At 35.8% G+C, this 18,444-nt stretch overlaps 1 protein-coding gene across 3 annotated transcripts in view; it reads right to left on the reverse strand.

Annotated features, from left to right (window-relative positions):
* Window positions 1-18,444, reverse strand: part of Ptpro (protein tyrosine phosphatase receptor type O) — a 249,838-nt gene that overhangs the window by 142,302 nt on the left and 89,092 nt on the right. The window lies entirely within an intron of this gene.

Consider the following 18,444-nt stretch of genomic DNA (forward strand, 5'->3'; position numbering starts at 1 on the left):
GTAGGAAGAAACAGCCTTTTACTTGCTATAGAATCTTACAGCCCTCTGTGGAATCCTGTCTCAGGACAGATTACTCTCTATGTGGGATCTTATAGTCTAGTAGCAGGCAGATTGCTGTTATAGTGAGAGGTAGAAAGAATTTAAAATGTCTTTTTGCTGTTACCGAAACCCTTTTATCCCCAAGTTAGGTATTTATAACATCTACTTAAATCTATATATAAAGAGGAAATATGTTCACATTTTTCAAATAAAAAAGTAGGACATTTTGCACTTTCATCTTCATTTTGCAATGTTAACTTTAAATTGTCACCAATGCACGAGTAATATGTTTAGCCAGCTCTGATGCTATTTTGAATTACAAGAGGGCTGGGACAACAATCTGATATTTATGTTTTCTAAATGAAGTTCAAAAATATCTTTGTCTTTGGGAACAGCTGTAAAAAGACAGTATGCACTTTACTGAACCAAGTGAAAGGATTCCATTCTTTGGAAGGATGAGGATTTATATAAATCATGCTCTGTGTATTTGGTGTTAAGAAAATATCATTACATTTACTTGACACACTGAACTTGCATTTCATGATTAAATATTTTCTTATAATACATATTATAGAAGGTGGAAACTAGAGATTTTGCATTGCTGAAATAATTTAAAAGAATAGTTTACCATTAAGTATTTGGATGGTAGCAAATCTAGTGGAAATGATAAATTTTTTTCACAGAAATATTTTAATCTCTTTTCACACATTTTTAAAATTATTTCAAAGCCTCTGTTTATAAAGACAGCTGTTTTTGGGCTGACTATGCCAATTTATAATAGTCTACACTATTTAGGTGAAACAAAATATCTCCATTTACAGAGTTTTCATTCAAGTCATAATAAGGACTTGCTAGAGTCATACATACTATCCTTTCAGCCATAGCTGAAGTCCAGATTTCTGAAACCAGGGTCAAGGACCTAGAATCTCAGAAATGTATCTTGAATACCCTTGAATTCCCTGAAGCATAACATTTGTAAACAACAGTAATTTTCTCTTTGCTAACTACTTTATTTTTATTTACTTCTCCTTGTGTAATATTCTCCTTCTTCCTTTCTACACCTATTCTCCCTCCCTTACTCCTTCCTCTCTGTATTTGCTTCTCATAGTTAGCTTCATGCCACTTTTGGTTAGTTTGGCTTATAAATTTCCTGGTACATTTACACCTCAAAGGAAAGAGAACCAGATCTTACTTATTATCTATCACAGAATCTGGCATCGTGATTTGCTATTTGGAACTTAAATATTTGTAAAATTAAAGCTATCTGCCCTATACTTATTGAGCCCTTAACTGCATTTTTTTAAAGTTGCTACCCGGCAATATTCCTCACGTGTCAAAGTATTTATTATTATAGCTGAATTTCTGGATCATTAAGGGAAAACACTATCATTGTATCATAGAAATAAAATAATACTTGGACAAACAAAGAAAGATAAGAAAATGCAGAAGTAAGTGGAGTGTAAGAGGGAATCATATGAAAAAGAAAGAAATGTAATGAATGAATAACTAGATAGGTGGGAGACAATGAAAAAAGCTTGTAAATTAAGAGTTAGAGCAATAGTGAACACAAACAGTGACAAAAACACTGATACTCTATCTTTGCTACTCATGACTCCTATCTGCATTATTATTTACTACTTGACAGAGAGAAAATCCAGCTGAACATTGATTAATATCTCACTTGTTTTCTTACCCATTGTTCACTCTCCTTTTATCATCTTTGACTAAGATGTAATTTGCCTCGGCTATATAATGTTGGGAGACTGTATCCTTGAAAACTCATAGGTAAACCATTAATAAATCATATGTTACTATGGAAACAAACAGAGATTGAATCATCTAACTGCCCACGCACTGGCTGTCCGATCACCTGGCAGAGAAGGCACTGTGGAAAGTCAAATACTAGACGGGAAATTGGACTTTAGGACCTTTTTCATTTCATAACTTTGAAGAGTTATGAATTAATAAAAGCTAAACCTATGAGTAATTTCTAAGAATATTAAGAGATACATGCCAGATTTCCTTTTAGGCCATAAGTATTCAGTATCTGTTTTCTTCAAAATGATGATTTCTCCCAAGACTTTTCCATTAGCTTAAGGTATGAGGAAACCGATCATGGACCATTTGCTGCCAGAATTTAGTAATACTTTATAATGATTAAAACTAATATTTTCCAAATATATGGGTACATTATTTGTAATAAACTGATTAATTATATGCACTTAGCACATAACAATATGATTCTCCATTTCATTAGCACGTTAAATACCATTAGCCTGATGCATTTGTTTAGTTGATTAATGTGTCTATTTTTCGTGTTTTCTATTTAGCATTCAAGTGTAAAAGACATTTTTAGCTATCAGGTAATTATAATTAAGCCCATACTGACTGCTATAATTAAAGAGAGAAAAGAGTGTTAACAATAGTAATAGCTAGCATATATTATGTGCTTAATATATGCCAGAGATTTTTCTAGGTGTTTCTAGATGAGTTATAACTCTTCCTTAAAAATCATGTTTAGAGCTATTATTATCTGATCAAAAACTGGGAAGTAGAAAACAAGGAATTCAAATAGAAGTAATTCAAACAATAATTTAAAGTGCTCATTTGATGTTAGCGACAAGAGCATGATTTGAACCAAAGAGACTGGTCTTGGCTCTTTCGAGGTTTAATTCCAAATAAGCAACATCAGTAATAAACAATGAGTATTATGACTAGATATACAGACTATTGTGATAGCAAGAATGCGTTATTAGTTTAGTGATGGTTATTAATTGAAAGATGAACAGGACTCAGCTGGTTAAAAGGGTGGTGTGGGTAGATATTTCAGGCAAGGAAATGGCAGTGTGCTAGGGACAGCACTTTTAGGGAAAAGGCAAGGCCTTACAAGTCATGTTTAGATATTTGGACATTTCTCTGGGCTGTTAGAATGTTCTACACATGAGATGTACACGGTCAGCTTTCTCTGGATAACAAAGGAACAAATGGTAGTGTGGAGCCTGAATTGGGGAAGGCAGGAGAGTGGGAAAGCAGAAAGCAAGAGATCAGTTAAAAAGCCCAGCTGTAGCAGTAACTGAAGCAAGACTAGGAAGCCACAGTGGCAAAGGTGATAAGGAAATTAGTGAGAGGAGTACAGTACTAAGGAAGCATCAAAAGGCCTGACAAGTATTCAGAACAGGAAGGGGCTTTGGAAAGCATATGATTGAAGCTTAATAGTGCAAGCAAGCAAGCCCAAGGCCCAGGGGAGGGAAGACCCCATCCAAGGCTATTTTAGAGGGAGATCTACTTAACTATAGGTTTTCTTCAACTCAGTCCAGTGATTCTCTGTTACAATTTCCAAACCTACAAATCAATTCGTGTATTTTTCCTCTTTGCCATAAGAAATGAAGTTTACTTAGGATTTTCTGTGCATGCTGCAAAGGTGCAAGGCAAACTGCGTACCTGAATAAATGTTGGACTAATGAGGCTATTTTTGTAAAAAGGTAATTGTTTTCCAGGAGGCAATAAAACATGGGCAGCTATACAATAATAATTGAGGACTTCAGTAATGGACAGATCTTCCAGACAGAAAAATCAATAAAAAAGCAGTGGCTATGAATAACACTATAGAACAAATGAAACTAACAGACATACACAAAACATTCTCCCACTTAACAGCAGGATATGATTTCTTCTCCAGTGACATGAATCTTCCTCTAGGATAAAACATATCTTCATTCATAAAGAAAAGCTTAATCAATTTGAGAATTTCTAAATCATTCAAGTAACAGGTATCTTATCTGACCATAGTGAAATGAAGTTAGATACCAGCGGCACACACACAAAAAATGGAAAATAAAAAAATTTTGTATAAATTAAACAATACAGTCTTAAATAACCAGAGTCAAAGAATTCAAAAAAGAAATTAGAAGAGATATTTAGATAAATGAAAACACAACCAAAATTTGTTGCATGATACCAAAACAATACTGAGAGAAACTTACAGTGAGAAACACTTATGTTGAAAATGAAAAATAAAAATGTTAAGTAAACAACTGAATCTTATATTTCAAGGAAAAAGAAAAATAACAAACTTAGCTCAAAATTAGCAGAAGAAATAAAATAATAAAGATCAGAGCAGAAGTAAGTAAAATATTGCATTAAAAACTATTTACAAACCCAAGTAAGAGTTGGGGTATTTTTTGGAGATAAAACTAGCATAACTAAGGGAAAAAGGAGAAAATGTACATAAATGAAAACAACTGAAAGAGGAGACACTATTATTATTATTATTATTATTATTGTTATTATTATTTTTGGTACTGGGGATCGAACTCGGGACCTTGCGGTTGCAAGGCAGGCATGGTGCCACTGAGCTAAATCCTCAGTCCAGGAGACATTACTATTGATGCCACAGAAATAAAAAGAATGATGAGACTATGATGAACAATTCTATGCTAATAAGTTAAGTAACCTAGAAAAAATGAAAAAAGTCCTAAAAATATACAACCCATCAAAGCTTGCAATTTGAATAGACCTGTAACTGCTAAGGAGATTAAATCAGTAATCAAAACCTTTCCAATAAAGAAAAGCCAAGGATCAAGAGCTTGCACTGGTGACTTCTGCCAAACATTTAATGAAGAATTAACTCCAAGCCTTCTTTGTCTCTTTCAAACAATTGAAGAGGGGGGAATTCTCCCAAGCTCATTTTATTAGGCTGGTACTGTCCTGATACCAAAGCCAAACAAAGACATGGGCAGGAAGGAAAACCACAGGCCAATATCTCTGATAAAGTAGACACAAAAGTCCTTCAAAAATATTAGGAAATAAATATCAACAGCACATTAAAAGGATCATATACCATGACCAAGTGGGATTTATTCTTTGGATGCAAGGGTGGTTCAACATATGAAAATCAATTAATGTGATATACACATTAACAGAATGAGTGATAAAGACCACACGATGATCTCAATAAATACAGAAAAAGAACGTAACACAATTCAACACCTTTTTTTTTTTTTTTGATACTGGGGACTGAACTCGGGACCTTGTGCTGGCCAGGCAGCTAAATCCCCGGCCCTCAACACCTTTTTGAAGAGAAACAGTGAACAAACTAGGACTAGAAAGAGATGATCTCAACATAATAAAAGTCATACACAAAATTCCCGAAGCTAACAAGAAACGTTTTCTCTGAGATCAGGAGCACAAGGATGCCAACTCTTGTCACTTTTATTCAACATAGTAGCACAAATCCTAGCCAGAGCAATTAAGCAAGAAAAAGAAACAAAAGAAATTCAATGAAAGAAGAAATAAAATTAAGCCTATTTGTACATGACACGATCCTATATGTAGATGTAGAAAACCCTAAAGACTCTAACCACCAAACTGATAGTAGTGAAAAATGAGTTCACTAAAGTCATTGAATACAAAATCAACATACAAAAATCATTTGCATTTTTATACACTAACAATAAACCACTGTTAATATTTGAAAATGAAATTAAGAAAATAATTCCATTTACAACAACATCAAAAACAACAAATTCTTAGGAATAAACTGAAGAGGTGAATTACATGTACTTAAAACTATACAAAACTAGGGCTGGGGGTTTAGCTCAGTGGTTCTGCCGCCTGCCTCACAAGTGCAAGGTCCCGAGTTTGATCCCTGGTACCAAAAACAAAACAAAACAAAAAAACCTACACAAAACTGATTACAGAAATTAAAAAAGACACAAATAAGTGGAAAGGCATACCATGCTCATCAACTGGAAGCTTAGTGTTGTTACAATATCCCTACTACCAAATTTTTCTACAGACTCAAACATAATTCCTATCAAAATTCTAACAGCATTTTTTACAGAAATAAAAAAAAAATCTTAAATCTCCCATGGAATCACAAAGGGCCAAGAATAGCCAACCCAATTTTAAGAAAGAAGACAAAACTAGAGACATTGTATTTCCTGACTCCAAAATATAAAGCTATAATAATTAAAACAGACATACAGATAAATAGAACAGAGAGTAGCCCAAAAAGAAGCCCAAGTATACGTAGTCAACCTATCATAGACAAGGCTGCCAAGACCACACAATGAGGAAATAGACTCTTCAATAAATGGTGGTGGGAAAACTGGATTTGTATATGAAATTCCACACACAGGTGAGCTCATGTCTTTGTGTCTGGCTTTTTTTGCTTAGCATAATGTACTACAGTTTCATCCATGTTGTCTCAAATGGCAAGATCTCCTTCTTCCTTAAGGCTTATAAACATTCTATTGTGTGTGTGTCTATACACACTATGATTTATCCATTTATCTACCAATAGTATGTCTTAGTTACTTTCTCCTTGCTGGGATAAAATGCCTGATACCTACAAGTTAAAGGAGGAGAGATTTATTTTGGCTCGTAGTTTGTCCATAGTTGGTGGCTCCAAGGCAGGGTTGCATAGCAATGGTGCATGGCAGAAGAGAAGAGCTCGTGACATGGCAGACAGGAAGTGGAGATGGATCCAAGGAGGAGGGAGAAATAGCCTTCCAAGCCATGCCCCCAGTGACCACCTCCTCAGCCAGGCTTCACCTCCTAACATCACATTTAGCCATAAATTCATCAGTGGATCACACCCTCACGATCCAATTCCCTCCCATCTATGCTTTCATGAGGTTTTGAGGGGACATCTAGATATAAACCATAACAGGTTGTTTCATACTGTAACTATCATGAAATGCTGCAAGAACATGTGAGTGCAGTTATCTGAGTTACTGATTTCATGTCCTTTGCAAATATATCCAGAAGAGGGGCTGTTATGTCATAGACAGCTCTAGGTTTTAATCTTTTTAGTAACCTCTACACTGTTTTCCATAATACCTGTACCAATTTACATCCCCACCAGGAGCGTACAAACTTTTATTTTCTCCACACCATCACTGATACTTCTTATGACATTTTGATAATAGCCATCCTAATCAAATGTCTGATGAGTGCATATTCGTTATGGCTTGTGCTTAGATGGCCCTACCAAAGCCTCATGCTTTCTCAGAGGTGGCTGGATCTAGAGTGTGTGATGCTGGAAATGATTTATGATTCTAGGCTCAAGGGCACTAGGATTAAGGGTGTGAGTGTTACCTGCCCTAAGTAGCTGGGAAAGATAAAAGGGGCAGAAAGAAGCTGTTAAAGTCCCTATTGCTTTGCTACCTTTTGGCCATCATAAAGTGTTTCTCCTTTGCCAAGTCACCTGCCTTGGAGCCAGCCAGTTATGGACTGAAACCTCTACAAACTGTAAGCCAAATAATCTTTTCTTCCTTTAACTTTGGGTGCTGGGTATTTTGTCTCAGCAATGAGAAAAGTAACTAACACAAATTTGTACAGGTTTTTCTGCAAGTGCAGGCAGGTAGATAATGTAATTTGCCATTCCTATCAATTTTCCTTCACAGTCCATCCTTTTTGCTAGGCAGGGAAAGATAAAATATGGAAGCAGGCAAAACTATGATGCTGAGTGGTTTCTTTAGGAAAAATTTCCATAGGGAAAGTTACCAGTATTAGAAGAAATACTTTAAAATTACATTGTGATTAAGTTTCTTTGGGATGTGCTAAAAAGAATTGGACCTGTAATGGTTGACCATCTAATAGGTTAAAGAAGTGAAATATACAGCATATGAGGTGTGATTAGAATACAATGAATGTCTGAAGTTTTAAAAAAATTGGCACAGTAAAAAAGACACAGTGGTATTAATTTCCCTCAAAAGAACTCCCTCTAGCTTCAAACATACATCATTCTGTCCACTTCCGGCAGCAGTTGTGCAAGTTCTCTCTTGTTTCATTGTGGCTGCCTTGTTGCCCAGAATGTGTTCAATGTTTGCCTTTCACAGTCATTTTGACTTTGGGGAAGAGCCAGAAGTCACATCGTGCCAGAGCCAAAGAGTAAGGTGGATGAGGACCCACTGTCATGTTTTTACAAGCCCGCTCTTCCTTCGGATGGTACTTGGCAGCAGTGTTCACTGTATTTTTTATCATATCTCACAGACACTAATAAAAGAGGACTTCCAGAACTACTCTTACAGTCACCACAAGTAAAAACAATTTGAAATTTCTGAAAACTGAAACAACTCAATCTCAATGACAACAAAGCAATTTTCAGTTGTTCCTGCTAGGCAGGCACTCACCTGAAATTATATTTCAAAGTAAAATAAATGTTTCCTAAGAAGCCTAACATAAAATCCACAATTACACTTATAAAGGGAAATCTTTTTGAAACGAGTCCAGCATTAGATATTGAACCATTTTTCTACAGAGAATGAAAGATATACTTTAAGCAAAGCCAGCAATTCAATGTACCTGTAATAGTCCTTTTGGTTTGAAGGCAATAGATGCTTATTTAACTGGGACATTTGGCTCTCAAAAATTTGCTTCTTGGTGTAAAGTAGTAGTGACAAGACAGGTCTGTGGTAAATTTGAGAATCTACTTTGATATGCTTCCATCTGACTTGCCCAGGAATTCATCAATTGTCTTTAAGTATAGTAATTCCTTAGAGCATAGAATGCATTTTCTTATTTCTAGATTTGATTTTGTGTCATTATTGTCTTGATCATCAAAATTATCTCCATTTTTTTTCCTGGTACTTGATATTGAATCCAAAGCCTTTGCATTGAGCTCTACCCCCAGCCCTTATCATTTTTTATTTTGAGAGAGGGTCTTGCTAAGTAGCTAGGTTGGCTGGGCTGGGTTCAAATTTGGAATCCTCCTGCTTCAGCCTCCCAGAGTCTTGGGACTACAATCATGAACCACCATGCTAGACTGACTGAGGTCCTTGAAGGTTGGTGACAAATAGTTAACCACAATTGTAGTAGCATTGAAAGCCAAGGCAGCAAGTTCCTACTGGGCTTACTTTTTTGTTTTTCACCCACTCTGCTTCACCTTTTGATTCTCCACCAATGGGCTGGAATTGAGCAATAAAAAACTGTTCTGTTCTTTGTTTCCAAATTTACTTAAGCACAGTGTTGGAGCTGAATATTCATTCTTTTATGACGTTTATACTCTCTACCTCCTTTCTGCCCTGATATCCAAGAAAGACAAAATCATGACCTTTTGTTGTTCTCTTGCATTTGTCACATATGTGCATGAGAAGGCCCAGTGGTCAGCACATAGGGAGGGCCGGTTTTCTAATTGAATTCCTACTTTTTCCAGGCAGACCTCTGGGAGAGCTCGATGATTCATGCATTGACTGTCAGTATCAGTAGGCTAAATACCAAAGAAGTCACTGAAAGTGGGTGTGCTCCTGGTATGGCAATTGTCCCCAACATAAGGAATGTGGGCTTTCAGCAGTTTCTTTTCTTGATTTGTTTTTCTCTTTCTGGTGATAAGAATAAGAGGAAAGTACAACATGGCCTGTCCTTACAGAGCTTATGAACTGAGGCAGTCCTTTCCTCAAACACTCTCTGCTGGCAGAATGAGATGGATCTAGGTATCACGTGAAGCTATCACTTCCTGCTTTTCTCGTAGGTCCCAGGTCAGTAAGGGAGGTCTGGATGATCGCCCCCTTAATACAGCTGCTGCATCCACTGTGGCTCTGTGCTGCTGATGGGGACCTCTTCGCTTGCAGGCACTTCCGATTCAGCCTCCTGTACTGACTCTATTTCCTGTGACCATGAGATTTTTGTTACAGAGATGTGAGTATATTAGTACAACTTAAGCCTCAAGTATCGTAAAATATATAATTTGAAATATAAAACCCCAAAACTTAAGGTAAAGGCTTGAGATTAATTATTCCTTTTCAAATTGAAGAACAATAGAATAATCTACTGGAGAAATGCACTGCTATTATGCATTGTTCTAAATAGACTGGTACCATCTTAATGAGGCATTAGAGTTCTAGTGATACACTATTTTAAAACCTTACATATTTAACTTTTTATTAATATGCTGCAAATAATACTTTACAAATAACAATTTTATAAGTGCTTTCCATCCCAGAGGGCATAGATGCATCTAATTTAGATTTGGCTAATGTGTTTCCTTTGAACTAGTTCTATCCTCCTATTTTGATATTTGGCTGAGTCTTGTTCCAGACATGTTAAAGGCCTGGCTTAGGAAGATAAGGATGAATTTATTGAAAATGATTTACAATACAAAATCAAGCAGAAATTTTCAATAACAAGCTCATCTCAATTCATGTTGGTTTATTTTAGTAAAGTGGGGGTTTTTTCCCCCTAACTGGAGATACAAAAAAAATTTTTGTAAAATAAAGTAATGATTACCCATTTGTCATGGGTGTATGACTTGTTGCTAGCTGTCACAGCAAATCTTCCTTAGGTATAACCTCATTTCATATTATTTTGTCACGTGGAATTCATGACACTCAACCAAATATATCTTTGAAACTAAATGCTTTGAAAATAAAAACCAAATAATTCTCTCTTTTTTTTTGCTTAAATTTTTTTATTGCTACATTTTAGGTAAACAATACGTTTACGTTTGTCATTGGGTATTTGTACCTGTACATGATGTATCTTGGTTCTTATTTTTTCCCCATTCCCTGTGCGTCCTTCACCCCCTCCACCCTTCCCTATTTACAAAGACTTTGTTTCCATTTTTTCCTTTTCTCATAATTTTTCCTTTCCCTTCTTTCCTTTCTCCTTCCTCTCCCACTTCCCTTACCCCTTTGGACTTTTTCTTCCTATTTCAAATTATCAATTATTCATTTTAATCCTTATTCACACTTTCAGTTTCTCACATTAGAGAAACTATTCAGTATTTACACGTGTGTCCTATTTATTTCACTTAAGAGTATGGCCTCAATATGCATCCATTTAGCTATAAATGACTCTAGTTTCTTGTTCTTTATGGCTGAGTAGTACTCCATTTTATAAAAAAACCACATCTTCTTTATCCAGTTTCCCATTGATGGGCACTTGGGCTGTTTCCAAGCTTTCGCTATTATAAACTGTGCCACTATAAACATGGGTGAGCATATATCACTGTGGTATGATTCTTTTAATTCTTTTGGAAAGATACCCAGCAGGGGAATAGCTGGGTCAAATGGGACCTCTAGTCCTAACTCTTTGAGGTGTCTCCATACTGATTTCCACAGTGGTTGCAGCAGTCTGCACTCCCACCAACAATGGAGAAAGGTTCCTTTCTCCCCACACCCCTGCCAGCATTTGTTATTGGACAATTTCTTAATAGCAGCCATTCTTTCTGGGGTGAGGTAGAATCTCAGTGTTGTTTTCATCTGCATCACTTGAATGACCAGTGATGTTGAACATTTTTTTATATGTTTATTTGCTGCTTTTACTTCTTTGTCTGAAAAATGTATGTTGATTTCAGATGCCCATTTTTGAATTGGGTCTTTAAATTTGGGGGGTCTGATATTTTTCAGTTCTCTATATAGTCTAGATAGTAGTCCTTTGTCTGGGGTACAGCTGATAAATTTTTTTTTCCCACATTGTAGGTTGTCTCTTTGCTCTGTTGGTGGTTTCTCTTGCAGTGCAGAAGCTTTTTAATAAGATGAGATCCCAGTTGTTTATTCTTTGTGCTAGTTCCCGTACTACTGAGGTTTTGTTCATAAAGTCTTTTCCTATGCCAATGTCTTCAAGAGTTCTACCTAACTTATCTTCCAGTAAGTTTAGTGTTTCTGTCTTAATATTGAGATCTTTAATCCACTTTGATCTTAGTTTAGTGCATGGTGATAGATATGAGTGTAGTTTTAATCTTTGGCAGGTTGAAATCCAGTTTTTCCAGCACCATTTATTAAATAGGCTATCTTTCCTCCACTGAGGGTGGTTGGCTCCTTTGTCAAAGATGAGGTGGCTGAGTATGTCTGGAGTTGTTTCTACATCTTCTAATCTATTCCACTGATCCTCAGGTCTGTTTCTTTGCCAGTACCATGCTGTTTTTATCACAGTAGCTTTGTAGTATAGTTTCAAGTTGGGGATTGTGATATCCCCCACCATGTCTCTGTTGCCTAGAATTGCATTTGCTATTCTAGGTCTCTTCTGGCTCCAAATGAATTTTTGGATTGTTTTCTCTAGTTCTGTGAAATATATTGTTGGAATTTCAATCAGCATTGCATGAAATCTATATAGCAGTTTTGGAAGTATGGCCATTTTCACTATATTGGTTCTTCCTATCCAGGAACAAGGGATGTCTTTCCATTTTCTTATATCCTCTTCAACGTCTTTTTTCAGAGTGCTGTAGTTTTCTGTGTAGAGGTCTTTTGCTTCCTTTGTTAGATTGATTCCTAGATACTTCATTTTTATGGATGCTATTGTAAAAGGAATTGTTTCCCCAATTTCTCTCTCAGTGAGTCTCTTATTTGTGTACAAGAAAGCTATTGTTTTTTGAGTGTTGACCTTGTATCCAGCTACTCTACTGAATCTGTCAATTTGCGAAGTTTTTTGGGTCTTCTATGTAAAGTATCATATCATCATCAAATAATGACAGTTTAACTTCTTCCTTTCCTATCTTTATTCCTTTTCTTTCTTTCTTTTTTCTAATTGCTGTGGCTAATGTTTCCAGAACTATATTGAAGAGGAGTGGTGGTAGTGGGCATCCTTGTCTTGTTCCTGATTTTAGCTTGAAAGAAAAACCAAATAATTCTAATTCTTCCATTTTCATACAGTAGCCAAAGCCAATAGATGGCTTGCCTGGAGCAGATTGTTTGGCTGTGTACTTTGTTTTTAGAAGGGACAATCCGGCCACTTATCAAGGCACAAAGGGACACAGTAATGGAGCATAGATTGAAAAATATTGATGACTGAATAATCAATTTAAAAATAAGAATCCATTTCCACGAGTATAATATATTAATGCAAATGGGATCACTGTAGAAAATCAGGATACATGGATTATAAAATATTAACAACAAAGGGATAAAATCCTTCATAATCCCATTATCCAGATATAACCACAGTTACATTTTCAGGCTCTTTCAATGTGCTGTTGCTCCTTAACAAAAATAGGATCATTTTGTTTTCTAACATGCTTTTCTTAATTAATATAGGGGGAAAATCTCTGTAAGTGCTTTTTGGCTATATTCATTTTACATGATTCTTCAGTACTCTACTTTTTGGGTACTTGAAATATATGGTATATGTCAATTACAGGGGCCATAGTGAAGTAAGGAATCCTATTTTTCCTAGTAATTGTCTTAGCTCATTTTCTGCTGTGCAAATTACCACAGATTGTGAAAATTATAAATAATAGATGTTTATTTGGCTCACATTTCTGGAGATTGGGAAGCCCAAGGCTGAGGAGCCGTATCTGGTGAGGGCCTCCTTCCTGTGTCTGAGCATGACAGAGGGACGACGGAGAACATGTCACACAAATAGAGGAAATGGGGCCAAGTTCATCCTTTTTGTCAGGAACTCATTCCCAAGATAATAACTTACCTGCTCCTTCAATAACATCATTAATCAATTCATGGTGGCAGAATCCTTATGAATTAATTGCCCATTAAAATCCCATCTCTCAGTATGGTTACAATGACAATCAAACTTTGGCATGAGATGCAGAGGGGGCTTTCAAGCCATAGTATTACAATTCAAAGAGTGGTCTGTGGGGCAAGAGCAATCTGAAAACTTTATTAATCATCATCTTTTGTTGTCTGCTCAGGCTGCTATAACAAAATACTATAGAAAGAGTGACTTATAGAGAATGGAAATTTATTTTTCACACTTCTGCAGGCTAGGAAGTCAAAGATCAAGACACTATCAGCTTCAGTGTCTGATGAGGGTCCTAGTTCATAGATGGCCATCAGTTCATTGTGTCTTCACATGATGGAAGGGGACAAGGATCTCTCTGGGGTACCTTTTATAAGAGCACGGATCCTATTTATGAGTACTGCAGATATAATCACCTCCCAAAGGCTCTGCCTTCAAATCCTCTCACAGTGGGGAATAGGATTCAACATATAAATTTTCAGGGGACATGTTCAGGGCATTATAGGTAACTGAGTGTATCAGTGGAGGGTTATCATTTAAAACTTAGTACCAACTTTTTCTAGTTCTCTGTTTTCATGTAATAATAATAATAGTAAAATTAGTGTTCGTATTTTGTATGTTTGCCTTTTAAATTTAATTTTTCCATAAATATATTTTTTATGAAAAGACTGATTCAGAAGAGATTGGGAGGGGAAAAGCCTGGGTCCTTTACCACATATAGGTTAAGAAACATAACCCAGAAACAAGTGTCCTGCTATCCATAGTACAGAGCCACATTTCTCACTAGGATTTGATTATTTCTTGTAACCTTTAAAAACTAGTAGTAACTAAGTCAACCTTTCTCAGAAATTCTGAATCCATAGAGAGGAGAAACAGTGATGATACAGAGTGGAAATTATGAGGAGAGAAAAAAATACATACAAGTAGAGAGTCATTAGAGACCGCTAAAAAGAAAAAAAGAGATGCCTTGGTAATTCATTTACTAAAGTATAAAGCTAAGCTTAGCCAAAATACTAAAAGAACAACAGATTTATATTCTGTTCCATGCAAAGCAGCACCAGCATTGACACTAATAAATTACATTCATTTTGAAAGAATGACAAAATGCTAACCGAGCACAGCTTTCTTGACTGATGTGTCATGTCAGTTCAGTTACACAAAGATGTTTATCATTTTGTTTTTCTTTAGTTTTCCTAATATACAGAAATTGAATTGTGATGGTTGCACTTGACTGTCAACTTGATTGGCATGAGACATTCTTAGAAGATGAGTGAAGCACACTTTCATGGTACATGGGTGGGCTGCAATATCTGGCATTATCAGATTATATCTGGCTCCTGGTCCTTTCCTTTTTAGGGCTCCTCCCCTGTGCTCTGATTCCTGACCACCGTGAGGTGAGCAGCTTTGCTCCACCAGGCCCTTCTACCATGACGTTCTCCTCGGAGCCAGCCGACCATGGACTAACACCTCTGAATCTGGGAGCAAAAATAAACCTCCCCTCCTTTAAATTGCTGATCTTAGGTATTTTGTCCCAGCAACAAGAAAGCTGACCACACACAAGTTCTGTGAAACTCTACCAAATAATCTAAAATCACAAAATTTGTGTCATGATTTGAATGAATCATTTCACATTTTAAAAATCTGTCCTCTTTTTTATAATTAAGATTTCCCTTGTTCCTTTGATGAGGAAGTCTTTTAACTGATCACAGCCTCTTGCTCATGTTCTGCTAATGGGGGATGCTTCATATATGATAATGACTAAATAATCTGAACAGAATGTCTTTAATTGTAATAGCTGATTTAGACAGAAATAAGGAATACCAGTATCTCCAGGAATTACAGCAACAGAGACACTTTAAGAGAGGGATAAGAGCTAGAGCTATGTCCTTTGGCAGAGCCACTAATGCTTCCTTGCAGCAACATCCATTATTTTGAAATTGTCTAACTGTGTTTGTGATTAAAAATAACCAAATTACTATGAACATATTATAATTTATTTGATCGAATTCCTATTTGTGTTTAGCCTATTTCATATTTCCACTGCTGGACATCTCTGTAGCTGAATGTTTGCACTCAATAGCTCTGAAAATCTTTCATAGACATTCACTTCATTGAAATGTTAGTAATTATTGAAAAAAATCAACCCCATTTGGTCAGCTTGTCAAAAAGACTATTTTGAATTAAGTGATATTTAAGTGGGTCTGCATTTTATTAAACAGGATAAAGGTGGGCATGTTGGTGAACATCTGTAATCCCAGTAATCAGTAGGGTGAGACAGGAGGATTGCCTTGAGGCTAGCCTGGGCTACATAGTCTGTTTAAGGCCAGTCTGAATTACATAGTAAGTAATCTCAAACAAACAAACACAAATTAAACATGACAGCATAAAAGTTGTGTAAGAAAATCTCCTGTATATATGTGAGATACTTTTTATATCATCTGTGAATAATGCTTGGTGCTTAAATGGATTTGTGGGCTCCTGGCAAAGGTATTCAATTTTTCCTTTTCAGGAAAAACCATCTTTACTGTTTTACTGCTCATTGTAAGAGCACATAAAACACTTATTTTCCATCAGCTTCTTTTTATTTACTTTTATGGGAAGAATGCGGCCAAAATGAATTTACTTTGTTGCTTATGGATCAAAATCAAAGAGATGAATAGAGACCTCAATGTATTTTTAAATTTGATATGAAATGGAAATCTAGCACAGCAATTGAACTTAAGGTATTTCATCCAGGTTTACATATGCTTTCAACTAATAAAGCCATAGTTTAAAAATGGTTTGAAGTGTTTGAAGTTGTGTGACCGTTTGGTACAATATGTACTAGAAACAGTAAATAATTTACAAAGGACATTTCATCAGACTACATGTTCTCATGGAACCAATTTCTGTGCATACTGGAGAAAAAGGATCTGAGATACAGGTATTAATTATATATATCTGATACATGTAATTAATACATATATCTGATACATATAATCTGAGATACAGAATCAATTATTGCATGTAACCCAAAGACTAACTGTATATTCATTAAAAGGACAGAAAATTTTAAAGGATTTTGAAACTTAACTCTATGTTGAGAAAATGCTTTAAAAAATGATTAAGAGTAATAAATAGTTATTTACATTAAACTATTATTTTTTTAAGATTTCAAAGCCTTTCACATAATTTTTCTAACATTAACATTTTCCATGGTGAAAGGTCAAATATAAGAGAAATAATCACCTTGAAATGATCCAAATTTGCAACAGTATAGATAAACCATGAGTTTTTTATTGTTTTCATTTGCTTTGATAATTGGATTCATAAATAATTTATTCCATTGAATTATAACTGTTATTAGAATCAATAAATTAAAATTTTATTTTAAAATAGCTGAGTTTGTCTTAATTTGACAATTTGGGTGCTTACCCATTAAGATGCTTTAATTACAATTGGAGATAATCTAACATAGTCCCTTCTTGTGAGGCATATGAACAACAGAACTGAGAGAAAAATTAAATAATGGTATTTCAAGGAGATAGAAATTATTATGTGGCTTGGTTTTTCAAAAGATACAATGTTTGAAGGCAAATTCTTTTAAAAGTGCATGAAATACCTGATTACTCCTTTCTCAGATGAAGAGAATTTCCACTCACTCTATCCTCTCTCAATCTTAGGTTTATTTTCCAAGGAAAATAGGTAGAGTCATAGTGGGCTGCAATTCTGTTATTTTTTTTTTTTTAAATACCTAGTTTTTCAGTCAAGGACCAAGACCAAATAGGTGTTCCCGAGCCAATCCCGTTAGGCACCCTTGCTCTAGTACTGGAAACAATAACTTCTGTCCTTGGAGTGACTGGAAGTTCATAAATTGATTACTGGTTTTAAAATGAGGTCAACATCAAAATAACACCTTTACTGTCTCCATATGTTCTATTGAAATTATGTCCTTACCAAAGATAAACCATGTTAGCATAGTTTGGGAATTCAGTTTTAGTTTGGTTCAAATATTTTAATTAATTTATTAATTTAATTTTTAATTGAAAATTGACATTTTGCTCATTTATGTTATACAACATATTTTGACACACGGATGCAGTATGGAATGGCTAAATCATGTGATTTAACATATATGTTACCTTACGTGGTTATTTTGGGGACAAGAACACTTGAAATCTACTCTCAGAGATTTTTAAGTGTGATTTTGAATTGTAGGTGTCACCTCCTCTGGATTAGTGCATGCCAAGAGAACCGGCAAAGCCTTACTTCTGGACGTATCTGACAGGGTGTATCCAGAGCACTGGTGTTAGTCAGTGGACAGAGTGTGGAAGATCCACCTTCCTGTGGGCAAGTAGCAGCCAGTTGGTCAGGGGCCTGGACAGAGCAAAAAAGTCAGCAGAAAGGTGGTTTCTTCTCTCTATCTCTCTTCTAGAGCTGCGACACTCTTCCCCTGCCTTTGGACATCAAAACCCCAGGTTTTATGAGGTTTGTACTCCTTGCAACAGTGTGGCCATGTGTCCTCAGACCTTTGGCCTTACGCTGAAAATTTCACCATTGGTTTCCCAGACTCTGAGGCTTTTGACATGAACTAAACCATTCAGAAGATTCATTTTGCAGATGCGTAATGGTGGGACTTCTCAGCCTCCATGATCTCAGGAGCCAATTCTCTTAATAAACGTCTGTCTGTCTGTCTGTCTATCTATATCTATCTATATCTATATCTATCTATCTATCTATATCTATCTATCTATCTATCTATCTATCTATCTATCTACCCACCTATCTCTACCCTGCTCTCTCTCCATCATTTATCCTATGGATTAGGATCCACATCAAGTACAAAATATACTGTTACTAACTGTGGTCACCATGATGTATAACAGATCTCTTGAGCTTACTTCTCTTGCCTAAAGAAAATTTTATATCCTTTGACTAACATCTCCCAAATGGCCCAAATACTAATGCACAATACACACACCCGTACACCCCCTCACACACACCATCACATTG

The sequence above is a fragment of the Heterocephalus glaber genome, unplaced genomic scaffold, assembly GCF_053883595.1.
Source record: "Heterocephalus glaber isolate CG9 unplaced genomic scaffold, H.glaber_assembly_v1.0 deba00001444, whole genome shotgun sequence".
NCBI classification, from domain to species: domain Eukaryota; kingdom Metazoa; phylum Chordata; class Mammalia; order Rodentia; family Bathyergidae; genus Heterocephalus; species Heterocephalus glaber.